General features: G+C 40.2%; 1 protein-coding gene across 4 annotated transcripts in view; it reads right to left on the bottom strand.

Moving 5' to 3' along the window:
- N4BP2 (NEDD4 binding protein 2) overlaps positions 1-16951 on the bottom strand; it is an 80744-nt gene that overhangs the window by 58920 nt on the left and 4873 nt on the right. For 3 of the 4 annotated variants that reach the window (XM_066386163.1, XM_066386165.1, XM_066386166.1), the window contains exons 2-3: positions 14509-14561; positions 9546-9636 (exon numbers count right to left, since the gene is read on the bottom strand). The gene's annotated coding sequence lies outside the window, so the exon portion shown is untranslated. Of the gene's footprint in view, positions 1-888; positions 998-9545; positions 9637-14508; positions 14562-16951 lie in introns of those variants that run through there. The other variant, XM_066386164.1, reaches the window with a different exon arrangement.

Here is a 16951-nt window from a genome sequence, read left to right as displayed (position 1 = left end):
GAACTAGAAAACTCAATTGTTTAAAAATTAAGAAATACACTTCCATATACAAGTCAAAAAAGAATGCATTATGTTAATTAGAAAAGATTTTGAACCAAATAAAAATGCTACATATCTAAACTTTGAGATGCACAGTATCAGAAAAGACAGGCTAAAACATCAATAATCTAAGCATTCTAGCTAAGTCTTTAGGAAAAAATAAAAACACAGCAAATCAAACCCAAAGACTAGAAAGAAAGAAAAAATAAAGAGCAAACAAAAAATAGAAAACAGATACAAAGTAAAAGGGATCAACACAGTCAAGAGTTTCTTAAAAAGAAAAAAAAAAAACTTTTTAAAAAAATTAGTATTAATGATAAATCTCTAGTAAGAGTGAGAAAAAAAGAGAAGGAAAGGTGCAAATAACCAATATCAGAAATGAAGAGCCCTGGCCAGTTGGCTCAGCAGATAAAGCATCAGCCTGGCATATGGAAGTCCCAGGTTCGATTCCTGGTCAGGGTACACAGGAAAAACCACCATCTGCTTCTCTCCCCCCACCTTCTCCCCCTTCTCTCCCCTTTCTCCTCCCACAGCAGTGGCTCAACTGGTTCCAGGGTTCACCCAGGCACTGAAGATAGCTCAGTTGATCTGAGTGTGTCAGCTTCAGGCACTAAAAATTGCTAGGTTGATCTGAGTATCAGCCAAACGGGACTGCCAGATAGATATATCCCGGCTGGGGCATATGCAGGGGTCTGTCTCACTATCTCCCCTCCTCTTGGAAGGAAGGAAGGAAGGGAGGGAGGGAGGAAGGGAGGGAGGGAGGGAGGGAGGGAGGGAGGGAGGGAGGGAGGGAGGGAGGGAGGGAAGGAGGGAGGGAGGATATATTATAAAAAAGATAAGAAGCCTGACCTGTGGTGGCACAGTGGATAAAGTGTCAACCTGGAAACACCGAGGTTGCCGGTTCGGAACCCTGGGCTTGCCTGGTCGGGGCACATGTGAGAGTTGATGCTTCCTGCTCCTCCCCCTTCTCTCTCTCTTTCTCTCTCTCTCTCTCCTCTCTATAGTGAATGAATAATATTAAAAATTAAAAAAAAAAGATAAGAAAATATCATAAACAATTTTATGCCAATAAATTTTTTTTTTTTTAACAGAGACAGATTCAGAGAGAGGGATAGATAGGGACAGACAGACAGGAACAGAGAGAGATGAGAAGCATCAATCATCAGTTTTTCGTTGTGACACCTTAGTTGTTCATTGATTAATTTCTCATATGTGCCTTGACTGGGGGGGCTACAGCAGACCGAGTAACCCATTGCTCAAGCCAGCAACCTTGGGTCCAAGCTGGTGAGCTTTGCTCAAACCAGATGAGCCCACGCTCAAGCTGGCGACCTCGGGGTCTCAAACCTGGGTTCTCCGCATCCCAGTCTGATGCTCTATCCACTACACCACCGCCTGGTCAGGTGATACCAATAAATTTTCAACTTTAAATGAAGTACATACTATTTTTTTGAAATACAAGTCATACCAGATATAATAAAAAAAAAAAGGCTTGATCATTCCATATCTATTTAAGAAACGAAATCTGTTAACTTCAAACCTTCACACAAAGAAAATTTTAGGTCTAAATACCTTCATCCATAAATTCCACTAAATAACCTCTGATACCAATCTTATACAAACTTTTTTAGAGAACAGAAAAAGAGGAAATACGGCCTCCTTTTATGCAGCCAGAATACTGAACCAAAACCTTGCAAGGACATTTAAAAAACAAAAATTACAGGCCTTTTTCAACCATGAAAAAAGATGCAAAATTCCTAAACAAAATATCAAAGTGAGTGATATATAAAATATAACAATAATGTGCTTGGTTGGAAATTGAAAATGGTGCAGCCACTTTGGAAAACAGTCTGGCAGTTTCTCAGAAGGGTCAATATAAAATTAATTACTTTATGATCTGAATATACAGTGTGTCCGTAAAGTCATGGTGCACTTTTGACTAGTTACAGGAAAGCAACAAAAGAAAACAGGAATGTGAAATCTGCACCAAATAAAAGGAAAACTCTCCCAGTTTCATACCTATTCAGTGAAGTTCAATGTGGGCTCACGCACAGATTTTTTAGGGCTCCTTAGGTAGCTATCCTGTATAGCCTCTACAGACTCGTCACTGACTGATGGCCTACCAGAACGGGGTTTCTCCACCAAACTGCCGGTTTCCTTCAGCTGCTTATCCCACCGAGTAATGTTATTCCTATGTTGTGGCGCTTTGTTATAAACGTGCCGATATTCACGTTGCACTTTGGTCACAGATTCGAATTTAGCAAGCCACAGAACACACTGAACTTTCCTCTGTACCATCCACATCTTGACTAGCATGGCTGTGGGCTGCTCCGCTGTATACACGATGTTACATCATCATCTGCGCATGCGCACATGCTGCCACATCATCCTACAGAAACTGGGAGGGTTTTCCTTTTATTTGGTGCAGATTTCACATTTCTATGGTCTTTTGTTGCTTTCCTGTGACTGGTCAAAAGTGCACCATGACTTTACGGACACTGTATTTTGAATTTAGAACTGGCAAGCTCAATGATCAGACAGAAAGTGTGAGGGAAAGAAAAGGCAAAAAAGACAGCCTTTTGGCTTAGTATCTGGAAATTGCCATTAACTGAGGTTGAAAGAACTGTAGTTAGGGCAGGTGTGCAGTGGAGTATTATACCACTTATAGATACGTCTGGTAAGCCTGACCAGGCGGTGGCGCAGTGGATAGAGTGTCGGACTGGGATGCAGAACAGGACTCAGATTCGAAACCCCAAGGTCGCCAGCTTGAGCACGGGCTCATCTGGTTTGAGCAGGTTTCACCAGCTTGAGCCCAAGGTCACTGGTTTGAGCCAGGCGTCACTGTCTGCTGTAGTCCCCTGGTCAAGGCACATATGAGAAAACAATCAATGAACAACTAAGGTGCCACAATGAAGAATTGATGCTTCTCATCTTTCTCCCTTCCTGTCTGTCACAAATATATAAGTATATATATAGAGAGAGAGAGAGAGACACACACACGCCTGGTGAGAGATGTCTGTTAAACAGACAAAGTGGAGGTGTTCAGTGAGTAGTTTAATGTGGGTGTGAGGTCAGGAAAGAGGTGCAGTTGGAGATGTAAATTTCTTGGCATTTTGTTTTAGTATTTAGAAAGCCAGTCATGAGACTGGGTGAGATCATCAAAGGAGTGGGTTCAGTTGGGAAAAAGAAGAGATCCTAGAGCGCACTCCACTGTTTCCAAGGTAACTGATGTGAAAATCCTGAGAGTGGCACTGTTTTTTGTTTTGTTTTTTAAAGTGAGAGTAGAGGAGATAGACTCCTGCATATGCCCTAACTCTGATCCACCCAGCCACCCCCATCTGGGGCCGGTGCTTGAATCAACCAAACTATCCTCAGCTCTTGGGGCTGATGTTGGAACCAGTTGAGCCACTGTCTGAGAGGAGAAGAGAGAGAGAAGGGGGAGAGGGAGGGGAAGAGAAGCAAATGGTCGCTTCTCATGTGTGCCCTGATGGGATTAAACCCAGGCCAACACATCGCGACGACACTATCCATACAGCCAACCTGCCAGGGCCAGCAGTGTTCTCAGAAAATAATGCCTTAGGATATTCTTCTCAGGAGGCATTGGTTAGCTGAGTCAGTGCTGCTGATAGATCTGGCTATTAGATATAATTTTATTTTCTGTTGTTGGTATAGAGAAGTGCAGTCTAGCAACCTTGCTAAATTATTAGGGTAAGCTAATAGGTAACCTGTAGTTTCTTTTGGATGTATATGGACTCAGATGTATTGTCTATGAATAATGAAAGTTCTGTTTTATCCCCCCCAATCTCTCTATCTTTTCAAGTCTTAAAAATAGGCTTAATATGACTTCTGGTGCAGTGTAGAAATGTAGACTAGAAATGATGATAATAGTCATCCATGTCCGACTGCAGAGGGAAAGGTTTCAGCATTTCATAATTTAGTACAAAGTGTGTTATGTTTTTTTTTGTAAATACTTTTATCAGTTCCCTTCTGTTTTTAGTTTGTGCAATTTATTTAGTTTTGTTTTTGTCATAAGTGGGTGTTCCAGCTTTCATGGTGGGTAGCGGAGCAACCAAAGGGCGCCCGCGATTGGCCCACCATGAAAGCTGGAACGCCCACTAGTGGGTAGGAGGGACCAGGTTGACCAGCACTGCAAAAGTGGGCAGTTTTTATAAAAAGGTTCCCCATCACGGTCCTAATGACTAAGGTTGTTGACCGTCATTAAATGTGCTTATTGACATCTAAAGAAATGTCTATTCAGATCCTTTGCCCATTTTCAAATTTAAGGGTGACATCAATATTACTGAGCTGCAAGAGTTCTTTATATACTCTGGATACAACTCCCTTATCAAATGATTTCTCCCATTCTTTGAGTTGTCTTTACACTTTCTTGATGTTGTGCTTTGAAGCACAAATGTATTTTATCTTGATGAATTTATCTATTTTTTTCTTTCATCACTTACACCTTTGCTGTCCTACCTAATACACCTTTGCCTAAACCCAGCTCACAAAGATTTATGCCTATGTTTTCTTTCTAAAAGTTGTACAGTGTTTAGCTCTTACATTTTGGTCTTTAATCCATCTTAAACTTATTTTTTGTGTATGGTATGAGACATAGATCCAAGTTAATTCTTTTTCATGTGATATCCAATTGTCCCAGCACCATTATTTGAAAAGACTTATTCTTTCTCCATTGAATTGTCTTGGCATCTTTGTCAAAAACCACTGGCCATAAATGGTTTATTGTTGGACTTTCAGTTATATTTCATTGATCTATACATCTATTCTTGTGCCATTATCGCATTATCTTGATTATTGTAACTTTGTAGTAAGTTTTAAAATTAGGAAATGTGAGTTTTCCAACTTGTTCTTCATTTCCAAGACTGTTTTAACTATTCTAGGTCCCTGTATTTCCATATGAAATTTAAAATCAGCTTGTCAATTTCTGCAAAGAAGCAAAATGGAATGTTGATGAGACTGCAGTGAATCAGCACGTAAGTCAAATCAGGTCACTCCTTTGTTGTTATAACTTCCAGTTATGCTGATCTCATGCAGAGTAAAAAGTTCAACTTCTTAAAAATGGCCTAAACACTGAAAACTCTCAAACGATGTCTTCCTATTCTCCTTCTTGCTCTTTCTTAAACTTACCCAGAATTGTCCTACTTCATTGCCATTTTACTTGATTTTTTCCCCCCAAAGTTAGAAGCAGGGAGGCAGTCAGACAGACTCCTGCATGCGCCTGACCAGTATCCACCCAGCATGCCCACCAGGGTGCAATGCTCTGCCCATCTGGGGTGTTGTTCCATTGCGGCTAGAGACATTCTAGCTCCTGAGACGGAGGCCATGGAGCCATCCTCAGTGCCTGGGCCAACTTTGCTCCCATGGAGCCTTGGCTGCAGGAGGGGAAGAGAGAGACAGAGAGGAAAGAGGTAAGGGTGGAGAAGCAAATGGGTGCTTCTCTTGTGTGCTCTGATCAGGAATCGAACCTGGGACTTCCACACGCCAGGCCGATGCTCTGCCACTGAGCCAACCAGCCAGGGCCCATTTTACTTGATTTTTAGCCTAAAATGCACCTCCCGCAGGTATCTACGTAACTCATTCCTCATAGGACGTTACTCATGGCACCTTTGTAGTGAGACTCTCCCTAATTGCCCGATGTAAAATTGCATGTGTACACATTCTCTCCATCTCCCCTTCATTATTTTTTTCCTCCAAAGCAATTATCACTGTATGTCTATATACACTGTCACTAGAAAGTAAGCTCCATGAAGGCAAATGTTTCTGTCAATTATGTTCACTCTTGTATTGCTATCACTAAACTAAATAATAAGTACCAAACTAAATGCCAATGTCAAAATACTGTACAGCCCACAGTAAGCATTCATTATATTTCTGCTGCATGACTGAAGGATTAAGGTATAAAAAAAAAAGAACCAACAAGAACAGGAAAGCAATAGGTACAGAATTCTAAGAAGAAAGAAATAATAAACATTCAGAAGTCTAACCCTATCAAAAAGTGAAATTAAGAGAATATTATATTGCCTGTTAAATAAAAATAACTTTTAAAATAGTTAATAGCCAGTGTTGGCAAGGCAGCAGTGAAACAGGCATCTCATATATTATGATTAGTATAAAATTTACAGGGAGCAAACAGGTGCTAAGTATCAAGAAATTTAAATTGCTTACATTCTTTGACTTAAAAATTCCACTTCTAGAATTTCATCAAAAAACTAAAAATTGCCTGGGGCAGTGGCGCAGTAGATAGACCGTCGGACTGGGATGCAGAGGACCCAGGTTCGAGACCCTGAGGTCGCCAGCTTGAGCGCGGGCTCATCTGGTTTGAACAAAAGCCTACCAGCTTGAACCCAAGGTCGCTGGGTCCAACAAGGGGTTACTCGGTCTGCTGAAGGCCCGTGGTCAAGGCACATATGAGAAAGCAATCAATGAACAACTAAGGTGTTGCAACGCGCAATGAAAAACTAATGATTGATGCTTCTCATCTCTCTCAGTTCCTGTCTGTCTGTCCCTGTCTATCCCTCTCTCTGACTCACTCTCTGTCTCTGTAAAAAATACATAAATAAATAAAATAAATAAATAAAATTAAAAAAAAAAACCTAGAAATTCATATAAATATTTATATAAAGATGTTCAAACGAACCACATTATCCCTTTAGATTCATAACCATCAAGGATTATTATTTTTTCAGAGAGAGAAAGAGAGACAGAGACAGAGACAGGCAGGCAGACAGACAGGAAGTTGAGAAGCATCAACTCGTAGTTGTGGCACTTTAGTTGTTCATTGATTGCTTCTCATATGTACCTTGACCAGGGGGCTCAAACCAAGCCAGTGAACACTTGCTCAAGCCAGTGACCTGGGGCTCAAGCCAGTGACCATGTCTATGATCCCACACTCAAGCCAGTACCCCACACCCAAGCTAGTAACCTCAGGGATTTCCAACCTGGTACACCTCAGTGTCCCAAGTCAACACTATCCACTGCACCACCATAAGTCAGGCTTAACACACCATGTTTTATATACTACTTTTGTTATTTTTGAAATAATCTATATTTATTAACCAATTAAAGTTGAATCTTGGACTTTTCTCTATACTTCCTCCAGCATGCAAACTACATATCCCTCCCACCCACTTTTTCATTGTATCTACTATATTAAGTAGTTTGAATTTCAAGCACTATTTAGTATACTGAAGAAACTCTTACGTATAAAAACATACACAGCTGATACTACCTTCCAATTACCAGTTTTACTTTATACATCTAGTTTAATCCATCCTATTTATTCATTTAAGTATATTCATGTTTAACTCTTTTATCACCTGATCCTATGTATCTTCCTTTTTCCATAAAGACAGCCGTATTAATACACTAGTTTAAACAAATAAATTATACTTGACCTAAATAAAGTGTATTATAAAAGGATATGGAAAATGAGGATGGGTAAGGTTTGATATATTATGAAGAAATGTAAAAGGACTAGCTCAAAAACATAACCTATGAAACAATATGAATTTTTATTAACAGTGAGACCATGAACATATAAATTTCATGTACACGTTTCCCAAGCTCTTCCACCTCTATAATTCAATTTTATCCTGATAGAGAATCTAACCAATATAAACTTGCTTACTGATTATCATCAAAATATTGTAACATGAAAAAATATATATTGTAACATGGTAAGCAAAGGTCTTATCAACCCTGCTTTATTTTTTTTAAAGATAGGATATATGTTCTTTTAACCATTAAAAAAGTAATCAGGGTGAAAAAAATAAATCTATGAACAGTAGTAAACACAAACTCTAACAGTAGTATGACAATGGTCAGTACAGCCATTAAAGTGGATATAACAATACCACTTCAAAAAAAAACTTTCTAAAAAAATCTTTCTATCATCAACATAACATTTAAAAAAATTCCCACATCATTTTTGAATAAATTTGTTACAGTATATAAGGAGTAGTAATTTTAAATAACTTGCCTTTACCAAAAAAAATCTAGAAAGTAATATATTTTATAACAACCAAGATTCTATTTAAAATTCAATAGCAACCATCTAGGAAGAATAAGCCTAAGAAAAATAATATTATCAATAAAAATATAATAGCCTGACCAGTGGTGGTGCAATAGATGGAGTGTCAACCTGGGGTGCAGAGGACCCAGGTTCGAAATCCCAAGATCACCAGCTTGATCACAGGGTCACCGGCTTGAGCATGGGTTGCTGCTTGAGCGTAGAATCATCGAAATGATCCCAAGGTCAATAGCTTAAAGCCCAAAGATGCTGGCTTGAGCACAAGGTCACTGGCTCAAGCAAGGGGTCACTGGCTCGACTGGAACCCACTCCATCAAGGCACATATAGGAAGCAATCAATGAACAACTAAAAGTGCCACAACTACAAAATGATGCTTCTCATCTCTCTCCCTCTTGCTAAAATAAGTATTAAAAATAAATAAAATAATACTTTAGATCTTAAAACCATTAGAAAAGGAACAAAAGCAAAACATGTATCTTTTTAAAGAATGCATAGGGAAGTTATATGACACAAACATGGCATGATCCCAGGCAAGATCAGAAAGCATGTCCCTCAGAAACAAATACTACCCAGACCGGTACACAATCAATCTTTACTGAAAATTAAGTTACCTAAAAAATGATTTTAAGTGTGCTGTGATAGTGTAAGGTAGATACTAAATCTCATCAAGGCAGAAAGGGTATGTCACTGAAAAAGACAGTACTTACAGAAAAGGTAACCAAACTAAGGTAACCAATAATCTTTTTAAATGTATCCATCTATCATAAGAACTATTGTAATACATTATTGAAATCTTAAATATTGATGGATAAAAGCATGATTAAATAAACTATGGCCAAATCACCCTCTGGAATACTATGCAGTTATTAAAAAGTTTAAGGTATGCAGAAACCAGATGTGTATAAAAACCAGAAAGCTCTTTGGGACATATTCTTAAGGGGAAAAGTCAGTTGCTAAACAATGTACAGATTTTGAACAAAGAATGACAGGAAGGTGTATTTCTCTATTATTCTTCAACATTTTCTATAACCCTTCATTACCCGCCACCAGTCTTAGCCTTGTTTAGTTATTTTAGAGCCTAGCACTGTTGGTTTTACTGACAAATTTTCATCTGAGTACATTTCCCAAATCTTCCATGTTCCTTGAGGACATAGATTATGACATATACTCCAATCTGGCACTAAGCCTGAGTCCCATACACAAAAATAGATGCATAAACAATATAAGTGGATGGCTAACAATGTGTAAAATATGAAGGAGTAAGAAGGGCCATTTTAGTAGCAGAGAATTTAAAATACAGATTAAATGAAAAAAACAGTACCACAATACACTTCATTAGTCTTTTTGGGTCAATTTGTTTTATGCAATCACAAGCTCTTTGAGAAATTCTAGTAAAATCTGTTAAAAGCTCCACAACCTATATATAAAATATTCATACTCAATGACTTTAATAATACTCACTGTCTGGATGTTATCAATGTGCTCATGAAGGCCACAGCTGGTATCTGCAAACTCTACAGCTCTTTCTATTATCCAAAATAATGTCTTCTTACTATAAAAAAATACATATATTATATGTAATATTATATAATAAAGGCATATTTATATCAAACTATAATCTTAAATGAAATCAGAGTCCAAAAAATATATATTTATAATATAAATATATATTCCAAAGAGAAAGCCACAAAAGTAGAGAAAAGACCAACCTCATTTGCCATCACTGGAGGTGATTATTACACTCTAAGAAATGATTATATAAAGGGAAAAAACTAAGCATCTATTTTGCCTTTTAAGTAGAACATTATTTTAAGGTAACAAAATAGCCCTAATTAAAGAGGGAATCCTCTCTAAAGAAGACTATGTAAAAGAAACAACATAATCCATAACTAATTACCATTTTATAACCCATAACTAAATATCTGATCAACAGTTATCAATAAAATCTAAATTTATTAGATAAGAGAAAGAGTCAGTCATTAGGTGAAAGGTTGATAAGAGATTTTCCAATTGCCAAAGTACCATGCCACAGATTACTTGTTAAATACAAAAAAGGAAAACATAACTTTATAATAGAAGGATATGGTGGGAATACAAAATGGTGCAACTACTATGCAAAACAGTAGAAAGGTTCCTCAAAAAATTAAAGATAGAATATGATCCAGCAATATCACCTTTGGCCATATATCCAAAAAAATTAAAAATAGAATCTCAAGATATTTGCATATTCATATTCTCTGTAACATTATTCACAGTAACTAAGAGGTGAAAGCAACCTAAATGCCCATACAACTTAAATGTTCAACAGAATAAAATATGGTATGTATACACACACAATAAAATATTATGCCACATGAGCCTGACCAGGCAGTGGCGCAGGGAATAGAGCATCGGACTGGTATGCAGAGGACCCACGTTCGAAACCCCACGCCGGCTTGAGCACGGGTTCGCCTGATTTGAGCAAGGCTCACAAGCTTGAGCTCAAGGTCGCTGGCTTAGAAAGGGGGTCACTCACTCTGCTGTATCCCCCCCAGACACCCCCCCCAGGGTCAATGCACATGAGAGCAATCAATGAACAACTAAGATGACACAATGAAGAACCTGATGCTTCTCATCTCTCTCCATTTCTGCCTATCCCTATCTGTCCCTCTGTCACAAATATATATATATATGTTATGCAATTTGAAAAATAAAGAATTTTTTTTTTACAGGGACAGAGAGAGAGTCAGAGAGAGGGATAGACAGACAGGAACAGAGAGAGATGAGAAGAATCAATCATTAGTTTTTCATTGCGACACCTTAGTTGTTCATTGATTGCTCTCTCATATGTGCCTTGATGGCGGGCCTTCAGCAGACCGAGTAACCCCTTGCTGGAGCCAGTGACCTTGGGTCCAAGCTGGTGAGCTTTTTTTTTCTCCCCCCTTAAGCCAGATGAGCCCATGCTCAAGCTGACGACCTCAGGGTCTCGAACCTGGGTCCTCCACATTCCAGTCCAACACTCTATCCACTGTGCCACCGCCTAGCCAGGCTAGAGAAAATTCTTTCATATGCTACAACACTGATGAAGGTTGAGGACATTTGCTAAGCAAAATAAGCCAGCTGTATAAAGACAAATACTGGATGATTCCACTTATATGAGCAGTTAAAGTAGTCAAGCTCTCAGAAACAGAAAGTCAGATGATGGTTGCCAGGGACTAGAGTGAAGAGCAAAGGGGAGCTGTTCAATGGGTCTAAAGCAGGGGTAGTCAACCATTTTGTACCTACCGCCCCCTTTTGTATCACTGTTAGTAGTAAAATTTTCTAACCACCCACCGGTTCCACAGTAATGGTGATTTATAAAGTAGGGAAGTAACTTTACTTTATAAAATTTATAAAGCAGAGTTACAGCAAGTCAAAGCATATAATAATAATTCCTTACCAAGTACTTTATGTCGGATTTTCACTAAATTTGGCAGAATAAATCTTTATGAAACAACTTACTATAGTTAAATCTATCTTTTTATTTATACTTTGGTTGCTCCACTACAGTCCACCATGAAAGCTGGAACGCCCTCTAGTGGGCATTCCACTGGTCTAGAGTTTCAATTTTGCAAGATGGAAAAGTTCTAGAGATTTGTTGTATTAACAATGTGCATACAGTTAACACTAAAGTACTGTTCATTTAAAATGGCTAAGATGGGCCTGACTGGTGATGGCACAGTGGACAGTGTCAACCTAGAGCGCTGAGGTCCCAGGTTTGAAACCCCAAGGTCACAGGCCTGAGCACAGGCTCACCAGCTTAAGCATGGGGTTACAGGCTTGAGCATGGGGTCGTGAAAATGACCCCACGGTCACAAACTACAGTCAAAAGGTCTCTGGCTTGAAGCCTGGGGTCACTGGCTCAGCTTGATCCCCTGGTCAAGGCACATATGAGAAGCAATCAATGAACAACTAAAGTGACACAACTACAAGTTGATGCTCCTAATCACTCTCCCTTCCTGTCTGTCTGTCTGCCTCTTTCTCTCACTGAAAAACAAACAAACAAAAAAAAGGTAAATTTTATGTTATAGTTTACTACAATTTTTTTTTTTAACTATAAGGGGTTACGTGACCTGCAGTGGTACAGTGGATAAAGCATTGACATGAAATGCTAAGGTCACCTGTTTGAAACCCCTGGCTTGCCCATTAAGGCACATATGAGAAGCAACTACTACAAGTTGATGCTTCTGCTCCTCTGCCCCCCCCCCACTTTCTCTAAAATCAATAATAAATAAAAAAATCTTTAAAAATATAAGGTGTTTAACTACAAAGAAAAAACAAAAGAAGGTAGTTTAGCAGGGAAACTATGTTTATTCAAAGAAGGAGGAGTCAGAAAGAAAAGAAATCCTGAAAAGTGAAATAAATTTAATTAGAACTACACAATCAATTATCAACTCTTGGTTTACTTGTAAAATAGATTTACTGCATCTTTATAGCTCAAGAAACTATGTGAAAAATACTCCACTAGGTAATCTGTACCCCACAACATGACTATTTTACATATACCAAATCTATCTCCTACTCAATCACTTCTTTCCTACCAACCTCCAACCACCAAAAAGCCTCCATCCTCATCTTTAAAATTTCTAATTCTAATAGTTCAAATTCTTAAGCTGGAAAAACTGTTCAGTAATTTGATTTTCTCAATGTGCCCAGAATTAATAATGATCAGGGGAATTCTTAACTCAGACTAAACAAACTCCTGGTATCCCCTATACAATTTTACTTTGGGTTGACTTCTTGACCTTACATCCAACAGTTCTTCTCTGGATGTCCCTTCTCAGTCTCCTTCATTTACTCCTGTTCTTCAGCTTACTCTTTCAATGTCATTGCTCCCTGGGTTCTGTCCCCAACTTTCTGCACCACCACCGTTTTCTTTTTCTTTTTTATTACTGAGAGGAGGGGAAGCAGAAAGACTCCCACATGAGCCCGACCAGGGTTCACCCAGAAAGCCCCCTAAGGGTGATACTCTGCCTATCTGGGTCATTGCTCCACTGCTGGGCAACTGAGCTATTTTTAGTGCCTGAGGCAGAGACCACAGAGCCATCTCCAGCACCCAGGACCAACCTGTTCAAACCATTTAGCCATGGCTGCAGGAGGGGAAGAGAGGGGAGAGGCGGAGAAGCAGATGGTTGCTTCTCCTGTGTGCCCGGACTGGGAATTGAACCTGGGATATCCACATGCCAGGCCAACACTCTATTACTGAGCCAACCAGCCAGGGCCTCTATAGCTTTCAAGATCAAGTTCCAGCCTGACTAGGCGGTGGCACAGTGGATAGAGCGTCAGACTGGGATGTGGAGGATCCAGGTTCGAGACCCTGAGGTTGCCAGCTTGAGCGCGGGCTCATCTGGTTTGAGCAAGGCTCACCAGCTTGAGCCCAAGATCACTGGCTAGAGCAAAGGGTCACTCTGTCTGCTGTAGCCCCCCAGTCAAGGCACATATGAGAAATCAATGAATGAACAACTAAGATGTTTCTCATCTCTCTCCCTTCCTGTCTGTCTGTCCCTATCTGTCCCTCTCTCTGATTCTGTCTCTGCAACAAAAAAAAAAAAGAAAAAAAAGATCAAGTTCCGCCCTGGCTGGTTGGCTCAATGGTAGTGTTGGCCTGGTGTGCAGGAATCCCGGGTTCGATTCCCAGCCAGGACACACAGGAGAAGCGCCCATATGCTTCTCCACCCTTCCCCCTCTCCTTCCTCTCTGTCTCTCTCTTCCCCTCCCGCAGCCAAGGCTCCACTGGAGCAAAGTTTGCCTGGGTGCTGAGGATGGCTCTGTGGCCTCTGCCTCAGGTGCTAGAATGGCTCTGATTGCGGCAGAGCGACGCCCCAAGATGGGCAGAGCATCGCCCCCTGGTGGGCATGCCGGGTGGATCCCGGTGGGGTGCATGCAGGAGTTTGTCTGACTGCCTCCCCGTTTCCAGCTTCCGAAAAATAAAAACTAAAAAGATCAAGTTCCAATTCCTTGGTAACGCATTCAAGGATTTCTATATATCTAGTCACTTACCTAACACTAGCCTCTTCTTCCTCAACTTTCCCTCAGGTACTCTCTATTTCTCCTGTATCTAATTATTTGTTTCCCTTACAAAGTAGGTCATTGAACATCTCTATGCCTCACATATGTTCTGCCCAAAGTCCTTCTACCCTATCTCACGCAACCCATATTTTTTTGCTCAATTAACCTCCCTTCAGGAAAGTTTTCCATTATTCCGAAGTCTGACTTGGACAAAGCTCCCAGTGCACCCTAGATATACCTCTGCCTTAGCACCTTTGCATTTATTTGTTTGAACTACTAGCTTATAAGTATAAGCATCCCACTGATGTGTCTTGTGTAACAAACAGCTCAAGAAATATTTCTTATATGCCAGCACAAACCAAAAAACCAATTCAGTTCTTTAAAATATTAGACTTACCTAGAATACTCAGGTCCATAGTATGGGGCATCTCTTTAACACAGAAAAAGTACCTAGGAAAATAAATTTATAATTAGAAGGCTAGTTAAGAATAATACTGAATATTCCCTGTTTCTGCCCAGAATTCCTTTTCCTCCCCTACCCCACTAGGAATCAATTTTCTAACAGACCCCTGGCCATATAAGCGGGCGCATCTCATGACCTAGGCCAGGGGTCAGAAACCTATGGCTCACAAGCCAGATGTGGCGCTTTTGATGGCTGCATCTGGCTTGCAGACAAATCTTTAATAAAAAAAAATAATAACGTTAAAAATATAAAACATTCTCATGTATTACAATCCATTCATTTCCTACCGCTCATGTTCATGGTTGCGGGTGGCTGGAGCCAATCACAGTTGTCCTCCGGGACAACATCAAATTTTTATTAGATAATGCATAACGTACACGGGTCGTTGTATGGCTCTCATGGAATTAATTTTAAATATGTGGCGTTCATGGCTCTCTCAGCCAAAAAAGGTTCCCGACCCATGACCTAGGCTGAACTAGCATAGTACCTCATGCCCACAGCTGTAAGAACTGGTCAAAGCATAGGCATGTGACCAAATCTATCTGAAACCACTGACATGAGGCTCTAAGTACATAAGCCTGTGCTGTCAGGACAAGGGTCCCATCATGTAAAGAAGTGTTTCAGCAGTAGGAGAAATGATGCCAGTATGCACAGACTATAAGTGTAGAAAGGATTTACTTATGTGCAAGTTCCCACCTAAACACCTTATGGCCATCTCCACCCATACAATTTTTTGCTATACAGGGCTAGGCAAAAATAGGTTTATAGTTGAATACACAAAAGTTTATTCTTATGTTATTTATTAATTATTACATTATTTTCCTTATGTACAACCGTAAACCTATATTGCTCTACCCTGTATGGTTACTGAACCAGTAATTTTTACCTCTATAAATTATTTCAAACTGTATCTCTGTTACTTGCAATCCAACAAGTCCTAACTAATAAATAGAAAAACTAAATCAACGGAAATTATATGTCAAGAGATATATTTCAGTGAAGCTATAAAAGACCTACCCAGTATGCCTTTCCTGACTTAATATCCATCTATCAGATATAATGTCTCTTTCCTTTCTCTACTAAGTAATCCCCCAAATCACTACTTAATTTTTCATTTCATCCTAACTGGTACATGGTAAGATAACAAATAAGCAAGCAATTATAGTATGATAACAGAATATAGAGCTGTAGGGAAACAACTTAAAGGCACAGTAACCCAGCCTTGGGGTACCAACGAGGGCTTCCTCGTAGAGTTACATACAGTACAGAATACCTTGACTGAGACCTGAAAGACAAGTGTGAGTTAACAAAACCAAAGGGAGGAAAGCAGAGAACTAGGAAAAACATTCCAGACAGAGGGAAGCTTCAGTACTCAGGCCTAGATTTAACTAACTTGGCATCTTAAGGGAGAAACCAAGAAACTGAATATGACTAGTGCATTAAGGGCAAAGGGAAAACCTGAAAAAAGAATGAAGAGGTAAGCCAGATCATGAAAATCATGAAAGCCAAGTGAAATTCAGACTTTTCCTGAAGGCAACAAAAAACTACCAAAAAGAAAAAAAAGGCCTGACCAGGCAGTGGCACAGTGGATAGAGCATTGGACTGGGATGCCGAGGACCCAAGTTCGAGACCCCGAGGTCGCCAGATTGAGCGCGGGCTCATCTGGTTTGAGCAAAAGCTCACCAGCTTGGAACCCAGGTCACTGGCTCGAGAAGGGGTCACTCGGTCTGCTGAAGGCCCATGGTCAAGTCACATATGAGAAAGCAATCAATGAACTACTAAGGTGTTGCAATGCGCAACAAAAAACTAATGATTGATGCATCTCATCTCTCTCCCTTTCTGTCTGTCTGTCCCTATCTATCCCTCTCTCTGACTCTATCTGTAAAAAAAAAAAAAAAGGTTTTTAGCAGGGGAATTAAATGCTTGAATGTGTTGACAAATTACTCAGGCTAAAGTGGGGAAAGTAGATTAGACATCAAGACTAGAAGTGGGGCCCTGGCCGGTTGGCTCAGCGGTAGAGCGTTGGCCTGGCGTGCAGGAGTCCCGGGTTCGATTCCCGGCCAGGGCACACAGGAGAGGCGCCCATCTGCTTCTCCACCCCTCCCCCTCTGCTTCCTCTCTGTCTTTCTCTTCCCCTCCCGCAACCAAGGCTCCAGGAGCAAAGTTGGCCCAGGCACTGAGGATGGCTCTGTGGCCTCTGCCTCAGGCGCTAGAATGGCTCTAGATGCAGCGGAGCGCTGCCCCAGAGGGGCAGAACATTGCCCCCTGGTGGGCATGCCGGGTGGATCCCGGTCGGGCGCATGCGGGAGTCTGTCTGACTGCCTCCCCGTTTCCAGCTTCAGAAAAGTGAAAAAAAAAAAACAACTAGAAGTGGGTG

The sequence above is a fragment of the Saccopteryx leptura genome, chromosome 5, assembly GCF_036850995.1.
Source record: "Saccopteryx leptura isolate mSacLep1 chromosome 5, mSacLep1_pri_phased_curated, whole genome shotgun sequence".
Taxonomy (NCBI): domain Eukaryota; kingdom Metazoa; phylum Chordata; class Mammalia; order Chiroptera; family Emballonuridae; genus Saccopteryx; species Saccopteryx leptura.
The sequence above is the reverse complement of the archived record's forward strand: the minus strand, read 5'-3'. Positions and strand labels throughout refer to the sequence as shown.